The following is a 27,132-nucleotide window of genomic DNA, read 5'->3' on the forward strand; positions in this document are numbered from 1 at the left end:
CCACTCATCATCTTTTATACCTTCATGTTTCATATCCAGAAGTGGTGAGTGTAATTTTTTATTGTACCAATAATCTTCGATCTGCATCCTCCAAAATGTAAAATCCATACCATCATACTTGTTGATTCCAAGTGTTGATCCTTCTGCGTCATCCATTGCTCTCAGTCACGAACTAAAGCTCTGATACGACTTGTTAGGAATTAGAAGTTGTAATTCCAAACTAATGAGAGCAATGATAATAAGCACAGAAGAAAGAAAATGCAAGCACGAGAACAAAATAAGATTTATAAAGGTTTGCCTCAAGGTGAAACTATGTCCTATCTTTCACCGCTGCAGTAATCCACTAAGAAGATGAAATAGTTTGCAAGAGAAATTGCACACTTACAAGTGTTTTCTCTAACCTTTCTTGGCCCGCAACTCCAGATCTTTGTCCGATGATGAAACCGTAACAACAGTGTCCCCAAATATAAAAAGAAAATTATGGCAATCGGATTACAAGTGTTAAATCCCCAAACTAGCCTTAATGAGACAGCAGTCAATATATCATTGATCTGGAGGGGGCACCCCCCCCCCCCCCCCCCCCCCCCCCTTCCAACACCCTTGGCGACCTTACCATGAAGGTTGACCCACATACTGAATCAATGTAGGGCATTGATTATGCTCCACAACTTAATACATCTGCCAATGATGGACCATCCAGAAGTGTATAGGCCAAGCTTATAAACATTATCGATCGACCTTAGTCAATTGATCGATCATCGAGAACATGGTCATTTCATGCTATAAAGCATGATCGATCATCCCACTTAGACTGATCAATCAATAATATCCATGCAAGAAAAATTTTAATGTAATGATTGATTATCCCACATGACTGATCAATCATCCCACAAGGTTGATCGATCAGAAAGAATCTTGCCAGTCATAGACATAAAGCATGATCAATCATAGTTGCATTGCACTTCTAGATGGAACTTTGTGTTAAGTTGTGGAGTCTAATTAACACCATACGCCTTACACGGATCGTTGTGTCCATAATATATTGATTGTTGTTTTATTAAGGGTATTTTAAGGATTTCACACTTGTAATCTAGTTGCTCTAATTTTCTCTTTATATTTAGGGGTGCCATTGTTATGGTTGGGAGAAAATAGGAGGAAGAAGAGGTTATGGACTTGTTTTCCTAACCCTTCCCCTAAACTCAATTTATAGATTATTCAAACTTCAATAATATAATTAAGCCCCTAGAACTTTAACCTAATTACATCAATGTCATCTCTATGAGATGACTTTTTATTTACCATCCTGCCATTACTTTCTGGGCCTATGGGCTTTCTCCTTGGTCTATGGGCCTTAAGCTCATCTTCCACATCTCTTGGATGTGTGGGCCTTCCTTGGTTTTTTGGGCTTGGGCCCATCTTCCAACACACTTGGATATGTGGCCTTCCTTGCTCGTGTGGGCTTGGGCTCATCTTCCAACACTCCCCCTCAAGCTTGGGGTGAGAGAACATCATGAATTCCCAGCTTGCTACAAATGGTATATAGGATCTTCTCATATAAAATGACAGTCCTCCATATCTTCCAACACTCCCCCTCACGTTGGTGGTCTCTTCCATGAGGCCCAGTTGGCATAACATAAGTGAGTAAAATCACTCCAAGTTGTATGACATCGCTCCATACTCCAGTCATAACTCATACTGGATGTAGGACATATTCCTATCTTCTATAGGTAGTGGGTCTATAGGCAGTGCTCAAAAGTGAAATAAATCTCCTCCATCACCGTGTCCCTCCACAAGACACTGACTCTCAAATGATAGGAGTAATAAATACCAATTAAGGGGGGTAACGGGTAATTACCAGGAAGATAATATTTTGGGGCCACCTTGGCTTTCTTCATCATCAAAATAGCCAATGTTGATAAAAATCATCAATTGAGAAGTCCTTCAATAATAATGTCTCATCCAAAGAGACATAATAGTAGCAGCTAAAATGGGCCTGGGCCCATATAAGACAAACCAAAACAATGAAAATCCTTGTAAAAGGACCCATAAAATAATACAATGCAAGTATCTACACCAAATAACATGTTGGCCAAGGAATTAGCTGCCAATACTTCAAAAATAATAATCCAACCAGAGACAAAGAACTGAGTCACTCCAAGTAAAAAGTAGACCAGTATGGCCGAGTTACAGAAGAAATAGATATAGAACCTAGGACCCAGACAAGTATAGCGAAAGCAAAGAAAATAAGTGGATTGAGTCGGGTGGACCCGACCGAATTGACTCAGACTAGGTTGAGTCGGTCCAAGTTGGCCTAGGTTAACTCGGCATAATAGGAGCCACGCTCAGGCCGGTTGAACCGTTGCTGGTTGAACTCGCCCAGTCGAGGCAGGCTTGACTCAGGCGCTAAACCGGTGATGGTTTAATTTTTCCTAACTCAGGAAAAATTAAATCAGCCAATCGTCTTCTTCCTCGGGGTACTGGCATCCGAACAGAGCGATATTAGAGAAGAGGAGTTTCCGAAAAAGGCAAAGAGCAACGCTCGGCAATGACATCAGTGATAGAAATGGCAGCTTTGAAAAGAGGTAAGACGGCCAGAAGAGAGTGTACGAGATCTTTCCGAATAAAAAACAATCCAATAGAGAGTTATTGAAATAAAGTTTCTAACAACTGGTTTCCGAATGAAGTTGTCAACCAACAAATAGGAGTTGCAAAAATACGCAGTAGCAGTGAAGGGAAACTTTCCGATAATCAATCTAGAACAGAGGAAGGAAACTTTTCGAAAACAAATTCTCCAGTGTTTAACAGAAACTTCCTCAATTAATGGAGCAGTAGAAATGGCAGTATTACTCGGCGAGATTAACTCGGAATGAATTCGATACCATTGAGCAGCGGTCTGAACTTGAATACAGCAGCAATGGAAATATGATCTTCAAAGATTAGCAACGGAAATATGATCTCCTGAGAGCAGCAACATCCCAAAAACAGTGAGGGTAATTGGCTCGAAAGACAGTGGAATCACCGGGCAGAATATGGAAAACTTCCTCGAAGACAAAGCGCTGCAGCAGGCGTTAATGAAGACATCAGGTATTTTCCTCCATTTGGAAGCACCATGAATTCCGCAGCTTGTGGAGATTGATCAGACAACGCAGCAACACTTCTCTTCTCGACAGAAATAGTTATTCTCGGCTTCCCTCCTATTTCTATGGCGGAAATAATGAACCGCTCTTTCGGCGATCTCTGGTTCTGAAGAATAGAATGGCAATGCAGCAGTAAGGATTACGGGCAGTCCAATAATTGAGGTGAATAGCAACATCCAGAAAATCAACTCTTGCAGAGATAGGTGGCGATGGATGTGCTGACGGAAAAGGTTTTTTTTTTTTTAAACTGCCTCGGAATCATAGCTAAACCTCTCCCTGCTGTTTCAATATATGGTTGATCTCCTGGAGGAGTCTTCCACTAGTATGATGTTGTTCTGCCGAATCAGCTCGGCTCAACTGAGATATGAGAAGAAGAAAAAACAACAATACCATTAAAATAAAAAAAAATGAATCTCGCCAACTATATAAAAAAAGCATCAATATGAGAAAAAAAAATTAATGGGTTTCTGGAATCTTGAAAAACCATACTACAAGTTCTGAAAATCATTACTCTGATTCCATGTTGATTTTAAGGACTCCATGAATTTAGCTCATGGAGAAAAAAAAACACCCATTGGGAGAAAACAGAAGGAAGAAAATCTTATGGATTTTTTGTCTAAAACCTTTCCTAAGCTTAATTTATAGATTAATTAAACTTCAATATTACAATTATGCCCCTAGAACTTTAACCTAATTACATCAATGACATCTCTATGAAATGACTCTTTATTTACGATCCTACCATCACTCTTGTGGTCTTCTCCTTGGTCAATGGGCCTTGAGCCCATCTTCCACATCTCTTGGATGTTTGGGCTTTCCTTGGTCTTATGGGCTTGGGCCCATCTTACAACATGGAGTAAGATCAGACGTTGCAGCTGAGAGAGGTTACAGAAGCGATTTCTCTTGTAAACTATTTTATCTTCATAGTGAATTATAGTAGCGGTGGAAGATAGGACGTAGTCTCACCTTGAAGTAAACCTATATAAATCTTGTGTCTTTCTTCGTGCTTGTTTTTCTTCTTCCTCGTTTATTATTATTGCTCTTGTTAGTTTTGAATTAGGGCGTCTAACTCCTAACACTTTGATTGATCGATCATCCCCTGGCAATGATCGATCAACTTAATATGTTAAACCCAATGAAAATATTTTGATCGATTAGTCCATTGCTCAATAAGTCATATCCTAACTGAAAAAATAAATTGTAATCGATTGATCAATATTTTACTTTGTAGTGATCGTTCAATCAATACATTGACTTTTGCAAACGAGCAAAAAAATGACTAGTTTGGTGTGGGAAAGTTGTAAATACCCTACCAAACCTCATGTAGAGAAGTTAATGAGCATTTATTGGCAAACCTAAAAACCTTTACACTTGAAGTGTTGAAAATTCGTCTTTGAAGTGCTTTTGAGTGAAAGAGAGTCATCAACTTGCAAATCCTCTACTACTTTCTCCACCTATTCCTTGTATTTCATATAGACAACCTCCCATATACACATAGTGCTCCAAAAAAGTGGATGGTTGGATCTCTCAAGAATAAGGCACTCTCCAGGTGCAAGGGTGTAAGTGATTTTTTTCCTTTCTTTTGAGTTTATTTTTTGAGAGGTTCATCTAGATCACATTTAATAAGGATAGAAAAGGCCAGCTAGAGCTAGAATCTAGCTAATTTCTTGGGGAGATTGTATTTGTAAAAGCACGTACTTGCGCTATACCGGTTTAAAAAGAGCCAGAATCTCTTTATATAAATTCTAGTGTTATAGCTTTGAATAGTGAAATTTTCCAAGGAAGGGTTCTTGGGTGGTGAATTTGAAATAAAATAATAAAAAATAAAAATAGAATAAATAATTAAAAATTAAAAGTAGAAGTGGAAAATTGTAAGCATTAATATTTTAAAAATTAAGTAACTTAAAATAGAAAATTAATTAAAAACAAAAAGTAAAACAAAAAATAAGATTTAAGTTTGAGTATAAAACATAAAGAAAGATAAAAGAAAACATAATAAGATATCTTCATCCTTTTGTTCGTCCCTCTATTTACAGGAACCGTTACAATTATTAGAAAATTCTTCTTCGCCTCGTATTTACAATCAGATAAAATTAGGGTAAATGGTGCGCCCCTTAAAAAAGAAAGATATCTCCTAGTGAATTTTGTTTTTTTTTTTCTCAACCTTCTCTCTCACTTCACCAGCTCTGGTTCAGACCCCACATTAGGAGCAAAAATTGTCATTTCCACAGCGTTCTCCATGTTTAACTTCTCAGAAAAAAAAAAAAAAAAAAGAAGAAGAAGAAGAAGAAATTTTTGCCCTTAAACCTCTCACGAACTCTGCACTTTCCATCTGGTCCTCTTTGAGGAGGTCATGATCCAACATATCCATCATCTGTCCAACATTTGTCAGATTAGTAGGTGTCGTCGGAGGGCTACTGAATGCTGGACGGAGATGAGACCCACCTCTTGGAGAGGAGAGAGAGGGAGACGATGCCAAGAGAGGGAAAAAATTCGGGAGGAAGAGGTCGCGAGAGGCAGCATCCTGATGGCTTCAACTGGATGAATCAAGAATTTGGGCAGAATCTTGATTCAGCCGCTTAAGCCTTGGGTGACATCAAGTGAATTACATGCTTTATTAACTTGAAGTCGGTGGAGGTGCACCACTAATAGGTTCAAGTGAATGAAGCATATAATCACTTGAGCTTCAAGTTCAAGATCACGTTGCCAAACCCACCCCATCTCCCCCCCCCCCCCAACTCTCCACCCCTCTCTCTTTGTCTCCGATGGTGTGTGATTGAATGTTTACTTTGAAATTGATATATTGCATGATTTTCATTACACACTTCCATTAAGCATTTAATTTGTAAAGCTCAATTCATCCCCCTCTTGAAAAGCCACCTAGGCCAACAGCAACCACCTGGTTATGTGGTTGAGGGTAAAAAATTCTGCAAGTTAAAAAAAAGCTTTCTATGGGCTCAAACAATCTCCACGGCCTTGGTTTGATAAGTTTACCACAATTGTTACTCATCTTGGGTTCAAGAGGTGTGAGAGTGATCACTCAGTATTTACAAAAAACACCAACCGAGGGAAGATACTCATGGTAGTTTATGTTTATAAAATTTAGGATCCCATGAGAAGAACTTGAGAACAACGAGGAAAGAAAAGAAGAAGAAGAGAAAGGAGAGGAGAAGAAGAAGGACGTAGAAGGAGAGAGTTTGGATTAAGGAAATGATGGATTGTGTCTACCAAGAATGAGGGAGGCTGGACGAATTTATGGGAAAAGAGGAGAGGACTTCAATACTCTACCTCTTGGCCAATGTCTTTATTTATAGTTGTACAATGCCCTTAGGGCTACAACTTGATAAAACAAAAGACATAAAATGAACACGTATTTACACCTTTATGCCGTCTTTATGGAAAGTATCATATTTTACCCCTATGTTACTCCTTTGACGTGTGGGCTTCTTGCCTTGAGCTTGTGGGTTTGAGCCAATCTTCCAACACTCTCCCTCAAGATGGAGGAGAAAAGACATCATAAATACCCATCTTGCCACATCTAAAAGATAGGATTTTAGATGTAACTAGTTTAGTGAGAATATCAGCTACTTTCTCTTGAGATGAAACATGTTTGAGGGAGATTATTCCTGCTTGAAACTTCTCCCGTATAAAGTGACATTCCACCTCAATTTGTTTATTTCTTTCATGGAAGACTGGATTTGAAATAATATGAATGGCTGCTTGGTTATCACAATGTAGACACATAAAACCTCCTTTATAAATTCCTAATTCGATAAGAAGGGTCCTAATCCATAAGAGTTCACTAACTATATGGACCATAGCTCTGTATTCTTCTTAGGCACTAGATAATGCAACCAAATTTTGCTTCTTACTTTTCCGTGTAACCAAGTTCTCTCTGCCAAGAGTGCAATATCTTGATGTAGATTTTCTATCATCAGGTGATTCAGCCCAATCTGCATCTAAGAAGCCTTCTATGTTGAAGTGCCCTTGTCTTGTATACAACAATCCTCTTCCCATAGCTCCTTTTAGGTATCGTAATGTTCTCTCTAAGGTCTGCCAGTGGGTAATTTATGGTTTGTGCATGAATTGACTCACCATGCTTACAACATATGATATGTCTGGCCTAGTTACTATGAGATAGATTAATTTTCCCACAAGTCTTTGATATTTGCCAATATCAATATCTTCTGCAGTCGTGACACACAATTTTACATTTGTATCCATAGGTGTGTCAACTGGTCGACAACCCTTCATTCTCATTTCTTCAAGGAGATCTAGGACATATTTTTGGTGAGACAATATTATCCCATGTTTGGCTTGAAGAACTTTTATGCCCAAAAAATATTTAATCATACCCAGATCTTTGGTCTTGAATTCCTGACTTATCATATTTTTCACTTCTTGTATGCTATGGGCATCATCACCGGTTAAGATAATATCATCAACATATATAGCCAATAATATTTTCCCTTTGACAATATCTTTAAAACATACTAAATGATCTACCAAACACCGATGACAACCAAACCGTAGAAGCGCTTGACTAAATTTATCAAACTATGCCCAAGGGGATTGTTTAAGCCCATAAAAAGTTTTTTTAATTGGCATAATTTCTCCCCCTCAACCACATAACTTGGTAGTTGAACCATATAAATTTCCTTGTGTATATCACCATTTAAGAAGGCATTTTTGACATTGAGTTGATATACGAGCCAGGATGAGTTAGCAGCAATAGATAAGAAGATACGTACTGAATTCAATTTTGAAATAGGAAAGAAAGTCTTCTCATAATCTATCCCATAACACTGAGTGTAACCTTTAGCAACGAGTCGAGCTTTAAGATGAGCAACTGACCCATTCGGGTTATGTTTCACCGAAAACACCCATCTACAACTGATCGATCATTTTCCTTTCGGGAGTGAACCTAAGGACCAGGTTAGATTTTCATATAAGGTGTGCATTTCTTCATCCATAGCCACCTTCCATCCTGGATGCTTCAGGGCCTCTTGATAGGATTTTGGAATGGAAGTAGAAGAATTAGATGCAAGGAACTGAAAGCACTCAGAAGATAAGTGATAGTAAGACATAAAATTGGAGATAGAGTGAGACGTAGTACAAGAACGACGTTCCTTTCTTAAACCAATAGGCCGAGTATCAAATTCAGGACCAAACATAGGAAGAGAAAGACTTACCTCTGGTGGATTTGACAACTCCAAAGGTGAGGGGACGACCGGTGCATCAAGGGGTAGAGTAATAGAGTGGTAGGAGGAAATGTCAATCCTAGAGGAGCATCTTGTGTGGAGTAGAAAGAGTTGTCCTCAAAGAAAGTCACATCCCAAGATACAAGCATCCTCCGAATGGTAGGATTGTAACAGACATATCATTTTTGGGTGCGAGAGTATCCCTAAAAAATACACCACATAGACCGAGGATCAAGTTTATTTTTTTGTAGTGAAGTAACATGAACAAACCATGTACATCCAAAAACTTTAAGAGGAAGAGAAAAATGATCTTCACCATGAAATAAAATAGAGTGAGGAGTTTTATTACAAAGAACCGATGAAGGTAACCTATTAATAAGAAAACATGTCGTAAGTATAGCATGAGGCCAATAAAAGTAGGGTACCTTAATGGAGTAGAGGAGGCCCTGAGCAACTTCAAGAAGGTGACGATTCTTTCTTTTAGCAACACCATTTTGTTGAGGGGTATAGGAACACGCTGTTTGATGTATAAGCCCATTACCCTCACAAAATTATTTGAATTCATTAGACAAATACTCCTGCATTATCAGACCTAAGGATTTGAAATTTCTTCCCAAATTGTGTCAAAACCATAACATGAAAATTTTTAAAGATAGCAAGAATTTTTATAGTTCTTTAAATAAATATAACCAAGTCACTCGAGTAAAGTCATAAAAAAAAAGTAACAAAGTATATAACTTGAGAAATGTTAAAGACACATAAAGGTCCCCATACATCAGAGTGTATTAACGCTAAAGGAGCAACAATTGTTATAAGACGAGGACAATTTGTACTCCTAATGTTTACAAACCTCACAATTGAAAGTAGAAAATAATTTTAAAGATGGAAGTACAGAATGATGTGAAAAGGTAGATGGATGTCCAAGCCGATTATGCCAAAGTTGGGCCTCGGATGTAGTAGAAGATAGGGCAGCTAATGGTGGAAGAGTGAAGTAGTACAAGGCTCCTTTTTCATGGCCACCACCAATCACCGCTTCGTAGTTAGATCCTAAAATGTACAAAAAGACGGTGAGAAGGTGACAGAACAATTCAACTGCTTTGTTAATTGACTAACAGAAAGAAAATTTAAAGAAAATTGAAGGACAAACAAAACATTTTGAAGAGGAATAGATGAGGTAAGAGAGAAGGAACCCTTGCCAAGGACCTAGGTTTGGGTTCCATTAGCAATAGTAACAAATTTCAGAGGAAGACAAGGAGATAATGAATGAAAGAAGTGTTTGTTACCTAACAGATGCTCGGAGGCCCTGGAGTCGATCATCCAAGAGGAAGAGGATGAAGAGGAAGAAAGCATACCTGAGGCAATGGTGGTAGCAGCAGTAGGTAATGGAGGAATGGAGGACTCCATTAAGGACTTCATCTTTTAAAATGTAACATAGCCTTCAGTAGTGAAAGTTGTTGATTTTAAGGACTCCATCGATTTAGCTCATGGAGAAAAAGATAAAGATACCCATTGGGAGAAAACCAGAGGAAGAAGAGGTTATGGACATGATCTCCTAACCCTCCCCCCGAAGCTCTATTTATAGATTAATGAAACTATTGTAGTACAATAATACCCCAGAACTTATGGTTTAGGGTTTAGGTTTTTAACCCTAGAACTTTAACCTAATTACATCAATGCCATCTCTATGAGATGACCCTTTATTTACCACCCTGCTATCATTGCATGGGCTTTTGGACCTTCTCCTTGATCTATGAGCCTTGAGGCCATCTTCTTCATCTCTTGGATGTATGGGCCTTCCTTGGTCTTATGGGCTTGGGCCCATCTTCTAACATACTTGGACTTGTGGGCCTTCCTTTGTCACCTCAAGCTAGGGGTGAGAGAACAGCATGAACTCCTAGCGCTGTGCAAATGGTGTATAGAATCCTTTTGTATAACATGGTACAGCTTCCAACACTTCCCCTCATGCTAGTGCGTCCTTCCATGAGGCCCTGCTGGCAAAAGATAAGTTAGAAAAAAAATCACTTCCAGACAATAAGACATTGCTCCATACTCCAGTCCTGATGCCGGATGTATGGCACACTCCTCTTATTAGGTAGTGCCACTTCTATCTCTTGTAGGTGGTGAGTCTATAGGCATTGCTCTGAAGTGTAATTAAACCCCCTCTATCACCTTGACCCTCCACAGGACAACAACTCTCAATGGTAGGAGTAATAAAAGCCATTATAGAGGGGGTAGTAGGTTTATTTATAATGGTGTCCCAATCCGGACACCGACTCTCAAGGTATGCACCCCGTGATATTTTTTAGAGTTAAATTTATCATGGTGTCCCAATCTGGGCACTGACTCTCATGGTGTCCAATCCGTGATTTTTTTTAGAGTAAAATAAATTATGGTATGAAAGAAGGTACTGAGGCCACCTCTTCTTCAATAATAATGTCCCCAAAGAGACATAAAAGTTGCATCTGAAGATAACACAACCATCTTCCAACTCATATAACACGGACCAAAATAATAAACCTTGTAGATGAACCCATGAAATAATCATAATTCGATATAAATATTTTTTCTTAGATGCGTAATCTTCATATTTTTTTCTCCCATTTGTTGAATATTGTGGTCACGTAAACTTTTTCACAACATATGGAATAAAATACCTCTTTCTTGTATTTCTTCTACTTCTCCCCCTCAAACTGGGAGCTAATGGCAGTGATCCCAACTTGAAAAAAATATCATAGATGAAGCAATAAGCCAAAATAACATGGATGTAGTAATAAGCCCTTAAACTATGGAGAAGTGAGATATTTTCTTGATATAGCAACTCAAACAGTGACACAAAACAAAGGCATAAATTCGGATTTTCAGTACAACAGAATACCAGCATGACCTTTGATTCTTCCAATGCGAATATATCTTTAAATATAGATCAGATTGACATGAAATTTTTTCCTTATGAAACTAGACTTAAATAAATTTCATATAAGTATAACTTCTCTTCATAAATATAATTATCAGAAGATGAATAATTTGATATATTTCGGTCTCTATCATCTGGCCGAACTAAGTACTGTTTCTCCGTTTTTTCCCAAATAACCATTGACTCTTCTAAGATCAAAATCTCATTATATACAAATCATGCAGAAAATTTGTTGAATATTTAAGAAAATATACTTACATATAATTATTTTGATATATAATTCTCCATATAAAGTCTCTTTCTTGATAGCATAAAATACCTCGGAAGTTGAAGCTTTCTACTGCTACTCGAACATCTTTTACAATCTAACCTTTGCAACTTCAAATATCAATTCCTCTTTGTAAATAGCTCAGATCAAAAATTGGTTGAATAGGTAAAATAATATAGTTACATATATTTCTTTGGATATATATTTCTCCATATAAAATCTAGTTCTTGATAGCATAAAATACCTCGAAAGTGGAAGCTTGCTACTGCTGCTTGAACCTTTTTGCAATCTGACCTTTCCTCATTAAAATATCTATATATCTCTGTAGATAACTCCGATTGGAAAAAATAATTTTTCTTTGGAAATTAGACTCAAATATCTTTCCTTCAATATATAATTTGTAATATGAAAATCTCAATATAAAGGTGAAAAACGCAAAACAACCTATGGGTGTAGGGACTGAAAAAATTAACTACAACCTAGACTTAGGGTTTAGGGTTTAGAGAAAAGGATCTCTTTATCTCTGTGGGTTGACCAAGTCAACTCATAGAACCTGTTCTGATACTATGTTGAATTTATGGAAAAGACAAATACTTCACTGACTTCCTTAACTTATTATAATCAGAGTACATGAACCTCTATTTATAATAGAGGAAGGTAGTAGAGTCCAATTACAATAAAACTACTTTTGTCCTAATTACACCCAAACTCTAACACTTAAAGATAAGTCCTAGCATAATTAAATAACTCGATATAAATAAAATACAAACATAACTCAAACTATAACTCTTCTAGGACATGACCATAAGATAAAGTTGCCTTTGTGAGTCCTTCTTGATCTTCCAACTTATGTGTTAAGGATGTCAGCATGTGGTAATCATGGTAGGTCCTACTTCTTATGGGCTTGGGCCCTTCTTGTGGGTCTTCCTTGGTCGTGTGGTCCATCTTATAATACTCTTAGATAAGTGGACCTTCCTTGGTCATTATAAAACTCTTAGATAAGTGGGCCTTCCTTGGTCATTATAATACTCTTAGATAAGTGGGTCTTCCTCGGTCATGTGGGCTTTGGCCCTATCTTCCAACAACTTTATATGGAGAATTATCAAAAGAAATATTTTTAAGTCTATTTTATCACCTATTCAACCAATTCTCGATCTGAGTTTTTTATAAGGAGATATTGATCTTGGAAGAGTCAATGATCATGTTGGCAAAAGGAGAAATAGTACTTAGTTCGGCCAAATAACAGAGATTGAAAGCTATCTTCTAATAATTATATTTTATGAAAAGAAGTTATACTTGGATGCAATATATTTAAGTCAAGTTTCATAAGGAGAAAATTTCATGTCAATCTGATCTATATTTAAAGAAATATTCGCATTGGAAGAATTAAAGGTCATACTGATATTCTGTTGCATTGAAAAATTCGAATTTAAGCCCATTGTTTTGTGTCACTTTTTGAGGTGATATATAAAAAAATATCTCACTTTTCCCTGGTTTGAGGGCTTATTTATGCATCTCTGTTATTTTGGCTTATTGCCACATCTATCATATTTGGTTCAAGCTGGGATCACTGCCATTACTTCCCAGCTTGAGGGGGAGAAGAAGATGAAGTACAAGGAAGAGGTATTTTATTCCATATGTTGTGGATATGTTTTATGTGACCAAAATATTCACAAAAGGGGGAGCACAAATGAAGATTGTGCATCCAAGGAGAAATTTTTATACCGGATTATTAATGGGCTCTTTTACAAAATTTATTATATGTGTTGGAAGATGGTTGTGTTATATTCAGTTGCAGCTATTATGTCTCTTTGGATGAGACATTATTATTGAAAAAGAGGCGGCCTTAGTATCCTTTCTCATACCATCAATTACTTAATACCCATCAAAAATATAAAAAATTTCAACGGTTGGGATTCCATGACGGAAGAGCTTAATACCTCGTTAAAAATATCAAAAATATCAATGGTTGGGATTCCATGACGGAGGAACTTAATACCCCATAAAAATATTAACGGTTTGGATTCTATGACAGAGGAACTTAATACCCCTTCAAAAATATAAAAAATAATAACGGTTTGGATTCCATGAAGGAGGAACTTAATACCCCGTCAAAAATATCAAAAATATCAACGGTTGGGATTCTATGTTGGAGGAACTTAAAATACCAACGGTTGGGACACCGTGATGGAGGAACTTGATACCTCGTAAAAAATATCTACCAGTGAGAGTCGGTGCCTGGAATGGGACACCATGATGGATGAGCTTATTATTACATCTATGTTATACTTCCCCCTGAATTGGCCAGCTGGACCTCATGGAAGAGAGCACTAGTGTGAGGGGGAGTGTTGGAAGATATGGAGGACTGTCATTTTATACAAAAAGATCTTATTCTTTATTTGCAACAAGTTGGGAGTTCATGCTGTTCTCTCACCCCTAGCTTAAGGAGGAGTATTGGAAGATAGGCACCAGCCCACAGGACCAAGGAAGACCCACATATCTAAGAGTATTCGAAGATGGGGCCCAATCCCATAAGAAGTAGGACCCACCATGATTACCACGTGCTGGCATCCTTATCACATAAGTTAGAAGATCAAGAAGAAACAAAAAGATAACCACAAGCTAGTTGGAAGATCAAGAAGAACTCACAAAGATAACGACAAGGTTGTAAGATCTACAAGAACTCACAAAGGCATCTTTATCTTATGGTCACATCCTAGAAGAGTTCAAGTTTGAGTTATATTTGTCTGTTATCTATATTGAGTTATTTAATTATGCTAGGACTTATATTGAGTGTTAGAGTTTGGGTGTAATTGGGACAAAGGTAGTTTTATTTTAATTGGGCTCTACTACTTTGAAAAGCTAACAAAGCTAACTTTGAAAATATGAGACATGACTTGAATGTGCCTGCTTGGGATCCACAAACTCCAAAACATAATGCTTCTTCTTTTAAGGAGAACATATATGATGGTTTGCACCAAAGTTTGTTTTTTAGTGCAAAAAAAGGGTCAAAAGCAATGGATTCAAAGTCTAAATAGAGGAGGATAAAAACTGAGCAGAGAAGTTGAGCAGCAGTTTTTTCCCGAGTCCATGGATCACCTTGTGCTGGAGAAACTGCAGAAATGGAGGTCAGATTTCTGGGCTTAGGAATCATGGGGAAGGCAATGTCTATGAATATCCTAAAAAAAGGATTTAAGGTCACGGTATGGAAACGGACTCTCGCCAAGTGTGAAGAGCTTGTTGAACAGGGTGCCTCAATAGGAGAAACCCCTACTGCAGTTATAATGAAGTGCAAGTATGCAATAGCTGTGTTATCTGATCCAGCTGGTACTCTCTCGGTTGTTTTTGACAAAGGTGGAGTGCTTGAGGAAATATCTAGGGGAAAAGGCTACATTGACATGTCAACAGTTGATGCAGACACATCATAAAAAATTAGTGAGGCAATCACAAAGAAGGGTGGATATTTTCTTGCAAGCCTGTTTCAAGTAGTAAAAAACCATCTAAAGATGGCCAGCTTGTCATCCTTGCTGCTGGAGAGAAGGTGTTGTATGAGGAAGCAGTTCCTGCTTTCGATGTCATGGGGAAAAAATCTTTCTATTTGGGGGAGGTTGGTAATGGAGCTAAAATAAAGCTTGTGGTCAACATGATAATGGGTAGTATCATAAATGCTTTGCCTGAAAATGGAACAAAATTTTCTCTACATCACTGGGTGGTCTTTGCACCAACTTCTCAGCCAAATTCCAGCAACATTGTTGCTGCCTCAGACCTCCAACATAGTTTGGTTGATATTATAAAAGATCATCCACATGTCAATTGGTCGAAAAGACTATTGTGCTCTCTACATTGTCTTTTATTTTTTGTAGAGCCATAGCAGCAATGTATGCAAAGACAAGTGAAGGACCACTAGATGAACTTGGACAACCAACAATAATTAGGAATCAGCTCAATCCAGTTACTGAGGTTACCGGGGACATGCTGCATTTTGCCAATGAGGCAGTCGGTGGGGAAGATCACACAAGGGCTGCTAATGTAGAAGCAAAAGTTGCCAGAATGGAGCAGGTGATAGTTCAACTTATTGTTTGGTTGCTTAACCATATTGGGGTGTGCTACAACAAGTGATGTTGGTAGTGTTGGATTATCAAAAAATTAAATAAAATAAAATAAAAAATTTCTTCTCGGGTGGAATGCTCTAGTTTTGTCGTCCAGAAGGCTGACACAGATACCACAGATGCTACTTGGGAACAGGTGGAGACGTTCGACAAATAGACCCTACCTTCGAGCTTGAGGACAAGCTCTTTCTCCAAGGGGAGGGGGGGTAATGTTATACACGCGATAACATTGCTAAGTTATTTAGAGTCTAATTAATTGTTTTTCTTTACTATATTTTATTTCAGTTAAAGAACTAATAGGCCATAGGGGCATTTTTGTAATATTTTATCTTGAACGTTGTAAGGGTGAACCCTATTTAAGGGGTAAGAGTAATGAGAAATAGCAAGTATTGATTTAGAGTAAACAAGGATTTTGAATTCTCCTCAATGATCTCAGGGGTGTGTGTTCTCCTTAACGAACCTAGGGTTTTCAAGCTTCCCTTCGGCTTGATTTTCATCTTTCTCTTCTTCTTCCCTCTGAATCATTGTATTAGATCCGGGATCATAACAGACCCAGCTTGGATAAAACACAATATGAGAGACGAAAATCACTCCTAGCCACATGACAAAGCTCCATACACTAGTCAAAGAGGTCATAGTCTAAAACACGCTCCACTCAATTTCAAAGGCAGAAAAATATCCCAATTTTGGGGCACAACAAAAAGACTAATTTTTTAAGGGTACCTTAAACAAAAATTAAAGGTATGTGATACCTTGAATGAGCATATAAATTTGACCCAAGCTCTTTAATTAGAAGAGAATTTTTCCTAAGAAACTAGAGAGGTCATAGGAAAGAAAATAGGGAAAAAAAAAATATTTTCAGTAGGAATTGACCTTAGAAACTTAAGAAATCAATATCTCCAAAACTATAGCTGAAATTCAAAAAATTTATTTCTTAAGAAGGGAGACTTAAAGATCTTTAATTTGATACCCAATTTGACATAAAAATCTTTGTTTTTGAATCTATTATGATTGCTTGATTTGTTTCATTCTGTAGTATGATCCCTGCCGACTCCAATGAGATTATCTCCTTACATATATATCAGATTGACATGAAAGTTACTCTTTCTGAAACATGAGTTCAATATATTTCATTCAAGTTTAATACTTCTTCATGAAATATACTTCGTTTGAGAGAAAGAGTCTAATAGATTTTAGACTCTACAATCTGACCGAACTTGAGTACTCTTTCTTTTTTAGCCAACATGACCTTTGACTCTTTCGAAATTGATATCTCCTTTTAGAAAAATAATATTGAGAATTATTTTGCAAGATAAGAAAATAGATTTACAAATCTTTCTTTGACTCTATATTGTCTCATTCTTGATAGCAAAAAACGCCTTGAAAACAAAAACTTTCTATTGCTACTCGAACATCACTTGTTGTTTGACCTTTTCTACTTCAAATATTGATATAGAAAAATCCCATTGCCAAAATATTTTTTTGTTGGCAAGTAGACTCAAAAATCTTTCTATCAATATATAATTTAAAATATGAAACGTTCATTATGGAGGTGAAAATGTGAAGGAAAAATGGATACTAGAATAGAAAAGAAAGAAAAAGATAAAATGCGAACCTAAAATACTTGAGATTATATATCAGAAAAGGATCACATTATCTCTATGGGTGGATAAAGTCATTTCACAAAATCTGATTTCATACCATGTTAAAGTTCTGGAAAAGAGAAGTACTTCACTGACTTGTTGTGATATTAGTACAATGAGCCTCTATTTGTAATAGAGGAAACAAGTAAAATCCGTTTAAAATTTGTTAGATTTTAGGGTTGCATGATTATAAGCTTATAGGGTTTGAGAGAAGTGAGTGGAAGAAGAAGAAGAAAGAAGAGAAAGAGAGCAAGGGAGAGGAGAGAGCATGTCAGAATCAAAGAGGGATGAGAAAAGAAAGAGAGTAGGCACGACCCATTGAGCCCGTCCCCTTGTTCCTAATTTATAGATATGAAGGTGTAAACCCTAATACATGAAAAAAAGACCATAGAATTTACACATAATTATATCAATATGCCACTCTCTCACTTAGTTACATATACTTTCATTATTTCCTTCAACACCCCCTCAAATTGGTGAGAAAACATCGAAGATCCCCAACTTGGAACATGTTTCTGAGAGGGGCTTTGCACAAATGGCTTTTTTAAAAATGTATGCTAGTTGATTCTTTGATAGGATATATTATACGGATATCGCATCAACTTGTATTTTTTCTCAAACTAAGTGACAATCTATCTCGATGTGTTTTGTTTTTTCATGAAACATTAGGTTGGTTGCAATGTAGATGCCAGCTTGATTATCACAATGAAGCAGCATAGGTTTAGTTACTTGGAATCCAAATTCAGACATAAAGGTTTTAAGCCATAATAGTTCACTTATTGCATGTGTCATAAACTTGTATTCTAGTTCTGCACTTGATCTTTCTACCAAACTTTGTTTCTTGCTTATCCATGTAACAGGATTCCCACCAAATGCTATAATAACCCAAGGTGAATTTTTTATCTTCTGGAGAACTTGCCCAGTTCGCATGTGCAAAACCTTCTATTTCAGCTTGTCCATTACTCTTGAATAATAACCCTTGAGCAAGATTTCTCTTCAAGTACCTGAGAATTCTCTCCAAGGCCACCCAATTAGAATGTTGGGGTTTATGCATGAATTGACTGATGACACTTATTGAATAAGATATATTTGGTCTAGTAGTTGTGAGATAGATCAACTTACTAACATACTATTGGAACCTCTCAACATCAACATCATTACTTGTTTCAGTATAAAGCTTAATATTCGGCTCCATTGGTGTATCAGCTGGCTTACATCCAAACACCCTTATTTATTGATAGATCAAGAATATATTTTCTTTATGACAGAACAATGCCATAGCTGGACTGGAAGACTTCTATTCCCAAGAAGTAATTGAGAAGCCTTGGATCTTTTGTTTGAAACTCTTTTTTTAACTCTTCCTTTACTTTATGAATGCCAATATAATCACTACTAGTGATAATAATATCATCAACATTGTCGGAAAATGGGCTCAAGCCGACAAGATCAAGGCAAGAAGCCTACACGTCAAAGGAGTGGCATATGGGTAAAATATGATACTTTGCATAAAGATGGCATAAAGGTGTAAATATGTGTTTCTTTTATGTCTTTTTTTTATCAAGTTGTAGCCCTAAAGGCATTGTAAAACTATAAATAAAGGCATTGGCTAAGAGGTAGAGCATTGAACCCTCTCCTCTTTTCCCAAAAATTCGTCCAGCCTCCCTCATTCTTGGTTGACGCAATCCATCATTTCCTTAGTCCAAACTCTCTCCCTCTACGTCCTTCTTCTTATCCTCTACTTTCTCTCTTCTTCTTCTCCTTCCTTTTTTTTCTAAAGTTCTTCTCATGGGATCCTAAATTCTACATGGTATCAGAGCAAGGAGTTTAGGATCCCTCTTGATGAAGTAGTTATGAAATCTGTCCAAAAAGTTGTTCATACATGGAGTTCAGCCATGAAGAGATAAGTTAATTCTGGCCCTTATTTACATAATCTTTCTTTACAATTTTTTTTTCTTGAATTCTGAATTACATCAAGTCAATATAATCTTCATATGAGATGTTGTGAAGATTTATCTTTTATGACTAATATGATGTTATAATCTTGATCTTCTTGTAGCCATTACTAGCTTGATCAAGATCAGTTACTACTAGTGTCATATCAATATTGATGATTTGAGATTCATTTACCTTTATGTAACTTGGATCAATTTTCTTTGAGGTGGAATTCCAGCACATGTTGTTGTAAATTCACTCACTTGACATTGTTCATGGGAGTGTGTTATGTTGTTGGATGACCGTTATATGGTTAAAATTCCAGCACTTACTTATCTCTATTATTTTTGCTACTCTTGAACTTAAACAATTGCCATTTTTTTTACGTTGGAGTATTCCCATGAGCTGAAGAAAATTTTGTTTCTGAGTGTCTAGCTTTGCCTCTAAATTTTCTGTAAATTGTTTCTCTTTGTTTGAGTTGGAGTCTGGATTAAGGTATAAGAGGTTGTATCTATCCTCTCCTCTTTGTTTTTCTATAAGAATATAAGAGGAATTGAGTGATTGCTGGTTGTTGTTCTCACTTGAAAAAAGCACAAATTCTTTGATGATTTGGTGCTTGATCTCATGATTTTTTTCCCCTCTATTGTTGGTGACTGATTTGGTCCACGAATTCTTCAAATTACATTGAGTAATTGTTATTTGAAGAAGGCCCCTGCACTTGACCTCGACATTTGCCTTGCCTCATCATGGAGAGTGAACAAACAAGTAATAAGTGTGACACTCCAAATTACTATGATCCCACTAAGTGGTCTCTCCAATTACCTTAGCTGGTTACAATCGGTACGGCAGGTTCTCATTACTCGTGACCTTCTCAGTCATGTTATCAAATTCCCTCCTCTGATTGATGAAGAAGATGAAGCCTACCACAAGTGGGTTAAAAATGATAACATGGTTATATATTGGTTCATCAATAGCATGAAAGAGCATGTAGCTAACAATGTGGTCCACTTCGAAACAACCAAGGATTTGGGACACATGTGCTAAGCTCTACTCGAGTACAAAGATTATAAGAAGTCTTACAAAGTATGCTGAATACTAAACACAGAGATAACATTCATGAGTTTTTGGCCCGGTTTCGAGGCTTTCTCAAAGAATGGAAAATAGCTCAGACATACTCACTGACATTGCCATTCAAAAACGGCAACGAGAGGCCTTGGCAGCAACTATTTGCTTGTCAAATATTAAGCCTTACCTTGAGGTTGCTAAGACCCAGCTTCTTAGTTCCTCCGCTCTTCCATCCTTCAATAAAATTCCATCTGCTATGTTCTTCAAAAATTGGGGTACATCATCCTCTTACCGAGGATGGGGCAAAAATATGAGAGGGGGCAGAAAATATAGGTGGTCGAACGGGTCCGAATAATTCCCGTACTAAGCCTCAACTTTGCACTTATTGTGGTGCTCAGAACCACCTTGTGGAAACATGCTAGAAACTTCATGGCAATCCTAATTGGGCCACGACTAACCCATCCTCAGTTAATGTTGAGAAACGGGAAGAAAAGGTTGACTCCTACTCCGGGAATGTGACTCTTGTTGGAATATGGGCCCAAGCCCACACGACCAAGGAAGGCACACAAGTCCAAGTGTTAGAAGATGGGCCCAAGCCCATAAGTCCAAGGATGGCCCATACATCCAAGAGGTGTAGAAGATGGGCTCAAGGCCGATAGATGAAGGAGTAGGCCCACATGCCCATACAATGATGGCAACAGATGACGACGACCAGCAACATTCCAGGAAGATCAATAGCGTTGGAGCAACATCTCTTCTTCTTCCCCCACGACGCTGAACAGAGCGAAAACAGCAGATCAAAGATATCCAATGACTAGCCAAAATAATTTCTGCAAGGTGACAGTCAGACTAGCAGAATATTTCCAAAGCACAACAAGATGATATGCCAGTGAAGACTGAGATTGATGCTATCAATCAGAGAAAAAATAGCATCGAATAGTCTCGAAGTTATTTGTAGAAGGAAATATCAAAGGCTAGCCAAGAAGCTCCGGAATGAAGATGCCAACCAGGTAATATGGATTAATATGGTTATGAAATACGGTCTTCCTTCCAAAAATAATGCTAGAGATAGAGATGTCAACCGAGCAATTGGACCCAACCTCCAGTCTTCAACAAAAACTTCCTCTATTAATGGAGCAGCAGAAATGGAAACAACAGTCATATTGGTGTTCGGCATCGGGGAAGGATGAGTTTTTAGGAATAGAGGCTGGTGAAGCAGCACGGGCCACAAAACTGGTTGGCGACGGCAAGGCACAATACCTCCTTGAGCTTCAGCACCTGCAAATACACTGGAAATTTTTGTAGCGATGTCACCGGGTTGAGGTGGCCAAATTGGCTACCTTAACCCCGCAAAAAAACAAACAAAATGGTTTGTTTCAATGATGTTTGGTCTGTTTCAATGCTTGTAAAAAGCTATTAAAAATGGTCAATAAGCTTAACATGCAGAGCCCTGCATATCACTAAATTTTGCAGGAGAGATTGTATTGGGGCTTGATGGAGTATGGAGGTGAAAACGTAGAACAACTAAGGGGTGTAGGGACTAAAAAATAAACACGAGGAACAAAATACAAAAACTATGGAAAAAAATGAAGGAGAATGAATCCTAATAAAACCATAGTCGGAGTCAGGACTCCATGGATTTAGCTCACAGAGAAAAAGAGAAAGATTCCCATTAGGAGAAAACTAGAGGAAGAAGAGGTTATGGACTTGATTGGTATAAGAGCTTTGCTTTTTAGGATTCCGACTATGGTTTTTAGGATTCAAAAAAATCCGTTATTTTTTTTCTTTGTACATACTTTTGTTAGTTTTTTTTTACCCGTCATATTATTGTTATTTTTCTCTCTCCTTCGTTTGAAGTCTGGTTTGCTTCTTTAAGCCCCAGTTTCCTCTGTCATCATACTATTTAGTCTTCCCACCATTTGTTGCATTCGACTAAACAACTGTAATGGTTCACAGAGGTGAGGAGTTTTTTTTTTTTTTTTTTTTTTTTGTGGACCGTTGAGATGGCTTCGATGCTTTCGACGAATTTTGTGATATTTGCTACGTCAACATGTTGGAAGATGGGGTCCAGCCCATATGACCAAGGAAGACCCACATGTCTAAGAGTATTATAAGATGGGCCACACGACCAACGAAGGTCCACAAGATGGGCCTAAGCACATAAGAAGTAGGACCCACCATGATTACCACAAGCTAGCATCCTTATCACATAAGTTGGAAGATCAAGAATTCTCTTATGGTCACGTCCCATAAGAGTTATAGTTGGAGTTATAATTGTCTTTTATCTATATTGAGTTATTTAATTATGTTAGGACTTATCTTTAAGTGTTAGAGTTTGGGTGTAATTGGGACAAAGGTAGTTTTATTGTAATTGGACTCTACTACCTTCCTCTTTTATAAATAGAGGTTCATGTACTCCGATTATAATAAGTTAATTAGGTCAATGAAGTATTTCTCTTTTCCATAAATTCAACATGGAATCAGAGCCAGGTTCTGTGAGTTGACTTGGTCAACCCACAGAGATAATGAGATCCTTTTCTCAAAACCCTAAACCCTAAGTCTAGTTCGTAGTTATTTTTTTTCAGTCCTACATCTATAGTTTGCTTTATATTTTTCACCTCTATACTGAGACTTTCATATTGTAATTTATATATTGAAGGAAATATATTTGAGTCTAATTTCCAAGGAAAATGATTTTTTTTCCAATCGGAGTTATCTACAAAAAGAAATCGATATTTGAATGAGCAAAGGTCAGATTGAGAAAGAGGTCCGAGCAGCAACATAAAACTTCAACTTTCGAGGTATTTTATTATATGAATAATGAGACTTTATATGGATATATATATATATCAAAATAAGTATCTTTAAGTCTATTATCTTACTTATTCAACCAATTTTCAATCAGATTTATCTACAAAGAAAAATCGATATTTGAAACAGCGAAGGTCAAATTGAAAAAAAAGCTGCAAAAAGCTTCAACTTCTGAGGTATGTTTTGCTATCATAATGAAACTTTATATAGATAATTACATATAAAAATAAATATCTGTAAGTCTAGTTTCTTGCCTATTCAACCAATTTTCGATCTGAGTTTTTTATAAGGAAATATTTAACTTGGAAGAGTCAATGGTCATACAGGAAAAATGGAGTAATAGTGCTTAGTTCTGTTAGACACAGAAACCAAAATCGATCAGATTATTTATCTTATGATAATTATATTTTATGAATAAAATTTATACTTCGATGAAAGGTATTAAATTCTAGTTTCATAAGGAGAAATTTTCATGTCAATCTAATCTATATTTAAAGATATATTCACATTGGAAGAATCAAAGGTCATGCTGGTATTCTGTAGTATCAAAAAATCCTAATTTATGCCCTTTGTTTTGCATCACTTTTTGAGTTGATATATCAAAAAAATATCTCACTTATCTTTGGTTTGAGGAATTATTTATAAATATCTATTATTTGGGTTTATTTTTCCATCTATGATATTTGGTTCAAGCTGGGATCACTGCCATTACCTCCCATCTTGAGGGGGAGAAGTACAAGAAGTACAAGAAAGAGGTATTTTATTCCATATGTTGTGGATAAGTTTATGTGACCAAAATATTCAAGAAAAGGGGAGCACAAAAGATAAAACTTTTGCATCTAAGAAAAAATATTTATATTAGATTATGATTATTACATGGGTTGTTCTACAAGGTTTATTATTTTGTTTCGTGTTATATGAGTTGGAAGATGGTTGTGTTATATTCAATTGCAGTTATTATGTCTCTTAGGGGACATTATTATTGAAGAAGAGGTGGCCTTAGTACGTTTTCTCATACCATAATTTATTTGACTCTAAAAATATCATGGTTGGGACACCATGAGAGTCAATGCCTGGATTGGGACACCATGATAAATTTAACTCTCAAAAATATCACGATTGGGATACCATGAGAGTCGGTGTCCGGATTGGGACACCATTATAAATAAACCCACTACTCCCCCTGTAATGGCTTTTGTTACCCCTACCACTTGAGAGTCGTTGTCCTATGGAGGGACACGGTGGTGGAAACTTTAAAGGAATGTTGATAGACACACTACCTCCAGAAGATGAAGAATGCCCTACATCCAGCATTAGGATTGGAGTATGGAGCAATGACTTACTGGCTAGGAGTGATTTTTACTCCCACTTATATTATGCCAGCAAGGCCTCATGGAAGGACGCAACAGCGTGAGGGGGAGTGTTGGAAGATGAAGACATTATGGATGATGTGCTATTTTATACATAATTTGCTGCAAGTTGGGAGTTCATGCTATTTTCTCACCCCCAGCTTGAGGGGGAGTGTTGGAAGATGGGCTCTAGCCCACACGACCAAGGAAGACCCACATATCTAAGAGTATTATAAGATGGGCCACACGACCAAAGAAGGCCCACAAGATGGTCCCAAGCACATAAGAAGTAAGACCCACCATGATTACAACAACCTAACATCCTTATCACAAAAAAGACTCACAAATGAATCTTTCTCTTATGGTCACATCCTAGAAGTTATAGTTTGAGTTATATTTGTCTTTTATCAATATTGACTTATTTAATTATGTTAGAACTTATCTTTAAGTGTTAGAGTTTGGGTGTAATTGGGACAATGTAGTTTTATTGTAATTGGATTCTACTACCTTCCTCTATTATAAATAGAGGTTCATGTACTCTGATTATGATACGTTAATGAAGTCAATGAAGTATTTCTCTTTTCCATAAATTCAACACAAGATATTTGACATTTGCCCGATTTCTCTTCTATAATGCGTTTCCACACTGTTGGCATCTTTCATATTTTCGGAATGAAGCTGCTGGCTCGTCTCTTTCTCTGGAGTGAATATTTTCTGGTGGAAGTCTGCTAGAATATTTGTGGCAATCTGTTAGGATCCTGGGTTAAGTACCTATGTCTTCTACTCCTAACAGGCCGGTCTTTTGAGTAGTATTGGCTAGGTGCTTAACATTTGGTATCAGAGCTAGCGCTGTGTCCCGACTTTGAATCCCGACGCCCTCAAGGCGGATGCGGGTAGTCACGCGCCTAGACTGACCCGGGTTTGACCCGGCTCCGGTTGCTCTGTTGTGGTAGCCTCCGCGGTCGTTGGCTCGGGGAAGAGCGGGGTACTGTTAGGGTTATGGGTTAAGTACCTATGCCTTCCGCTCCTAACCAGCCGGGCTTTTGGGTAGTATTGGCTAGGTGCGTAACACAATCACGAAACTGGCTACTGGTTTTGCTGATCATTCCAAATTGTCTCTACTATCTTCAAAAGATTATTTTCCTCTGTTTATGAAAGTCGCTATCATCAAGATATCGACTTGTTGTCTGTGCAATTCCGTGTTAATGCTGGTTCATCACTGCCTGCTATTGGTTTGCCAATTACAGAGACTCAACAACTTGGCGGTCTCTGGCTTAGAAGGTTTGTGTTGTTGTTAATCCAGAAAACTCTGTCCATACTCACTCTGCCAAGAGACAAGCACGGAAGGCTATAATTCTGGAATGTTACTGATCATCTGATATTATTTGTCGGAAGTTACTGCTATCGATTCTTTAAGAAGCTTTGTTGCTATTTTTGGACGATGACTCTACTAATTTCAAAATCTCCTCGCTAGTCCTATACTGTTTCCGTAACTTCCAAAGAAAGAGTCTTTTCTGCTAGCCTTTCCTGTGCCAGATGGGTTGGCATTATGGGAGGACAAAGATGTCAGCCAGATTAATTTTCCGTTTCTTCGACGACGAAGTAGCACACCAAAAGATCATGTAGCTGTCTGGAAAGTTACCTTTTGAAGAGCTCTGATTTTCCACTCTTCGAGGAAGAAGGTACTGCTGCCAAATTAGATGTTTCTTAAGTTAGGAAACCTGAATTAATTAGCACCGGGTCGGGCTGTTCTGGTACAACCCGGATCGGGTGAGTTAACCCAGTGAACCCACCGAATCGAGGATGCTTCTGACCTTTCGAAACTCAAACCAGACTCACCCAAGTCAAGCCAGCGTGCCAGCGAACCAGCAACTCGAGGGTCTTGGTTCTGTTCCAACTGAGCCAACTCGGACCGAGTCAACCCGGTCCAGGTCAACTTAGTGAGTCACCTCAGACATGGCCCACTTATTTTATACCTCACTATATTTGTCAAAGTTTTATACATATTTATGTCGCGACTCGGTTATATTGGTCTACTATTTGACTCGACGCGACTCGATATTTTATCTCTAACTGGATTATTATTTTGAAGTATTTGTTGAATTTATGGAAACGAGAAATACTTGATTACCCTCTGAATGATTTGTGTCTGACTGAAAATAGGGACCAGAGACGGTCGAAGAGGACGATGGAGCAGCAGTTTCACTTGATGTTGCATTGAGTTTTGGGAGATCAGTGGTAAAAGTAAACCCTGTTGCACCCTTGCCCTAAAATGCATTTTTACTCCCTATGTTCAACTTCTTCAGATCATCCTGAACTGTCTTTTCCATGCTGGGCCCAGTTGATGTCTCCAAAACCTCCACAGAATTTGATTTTGTCTTCAAATTTGATGACTCCCTTTGTCCAAACACAAAAGAGTAAGATTTATCATTCTTATTCACAAACTTTGCTTCACTCTCAAAAATCAACTTCTTTATTTACTTGGGAGAGTATCCTCATATCCAGCCACAACAGTAAATTGAGCAGGCTATAAACCCTCAAGGAGAGCATTCCATGCTTGTATAGTTCTATCCTTCAACATAGAGTTCCATGTTACCAGATTTTTGCATCTCATGCCATCATATATGTGGTTGTCCTCTCCTTCCCAACCCAATTTTGCATTCATATTAATCAATCCATTGGACACAAAAACATCATATTCAA

The 27,132-nt window shown here is 37.5% G+C and overlaps 1 pseudogene; it reads left to right on the top strand.

The window, feature by feature from the left end:
• The first annotated feature begins 14,642 nt into the window (after positions 1-14,642).
• On the top strand, positions 14,643-26,700 carry LOC137937303 (glyoxylate/succinic semialdehyde reductase 1-like; annotated as a pseudogene).
• Positions 26,701-27,132: the final 432 nt, after the last annotated feature.

This window comes from Aristolochia californica, unplaced genomic scaffold, assembly GCF_029961685.1.
Source record: "Aristolochia californica isolate CCGP_79_NKW_82.1479 unplaced genomic scaffold, dmAriCali1.0.hap1 SCAF_7, whole genome shotgun sequence".
Classification (NCBI taxonomy): Eukaryota; Viridiplantae; Streptophyta; class Magnoliopsida; order Piperales; family Aristolochiaceae; genus Aristolochia; species Aristolochia californica.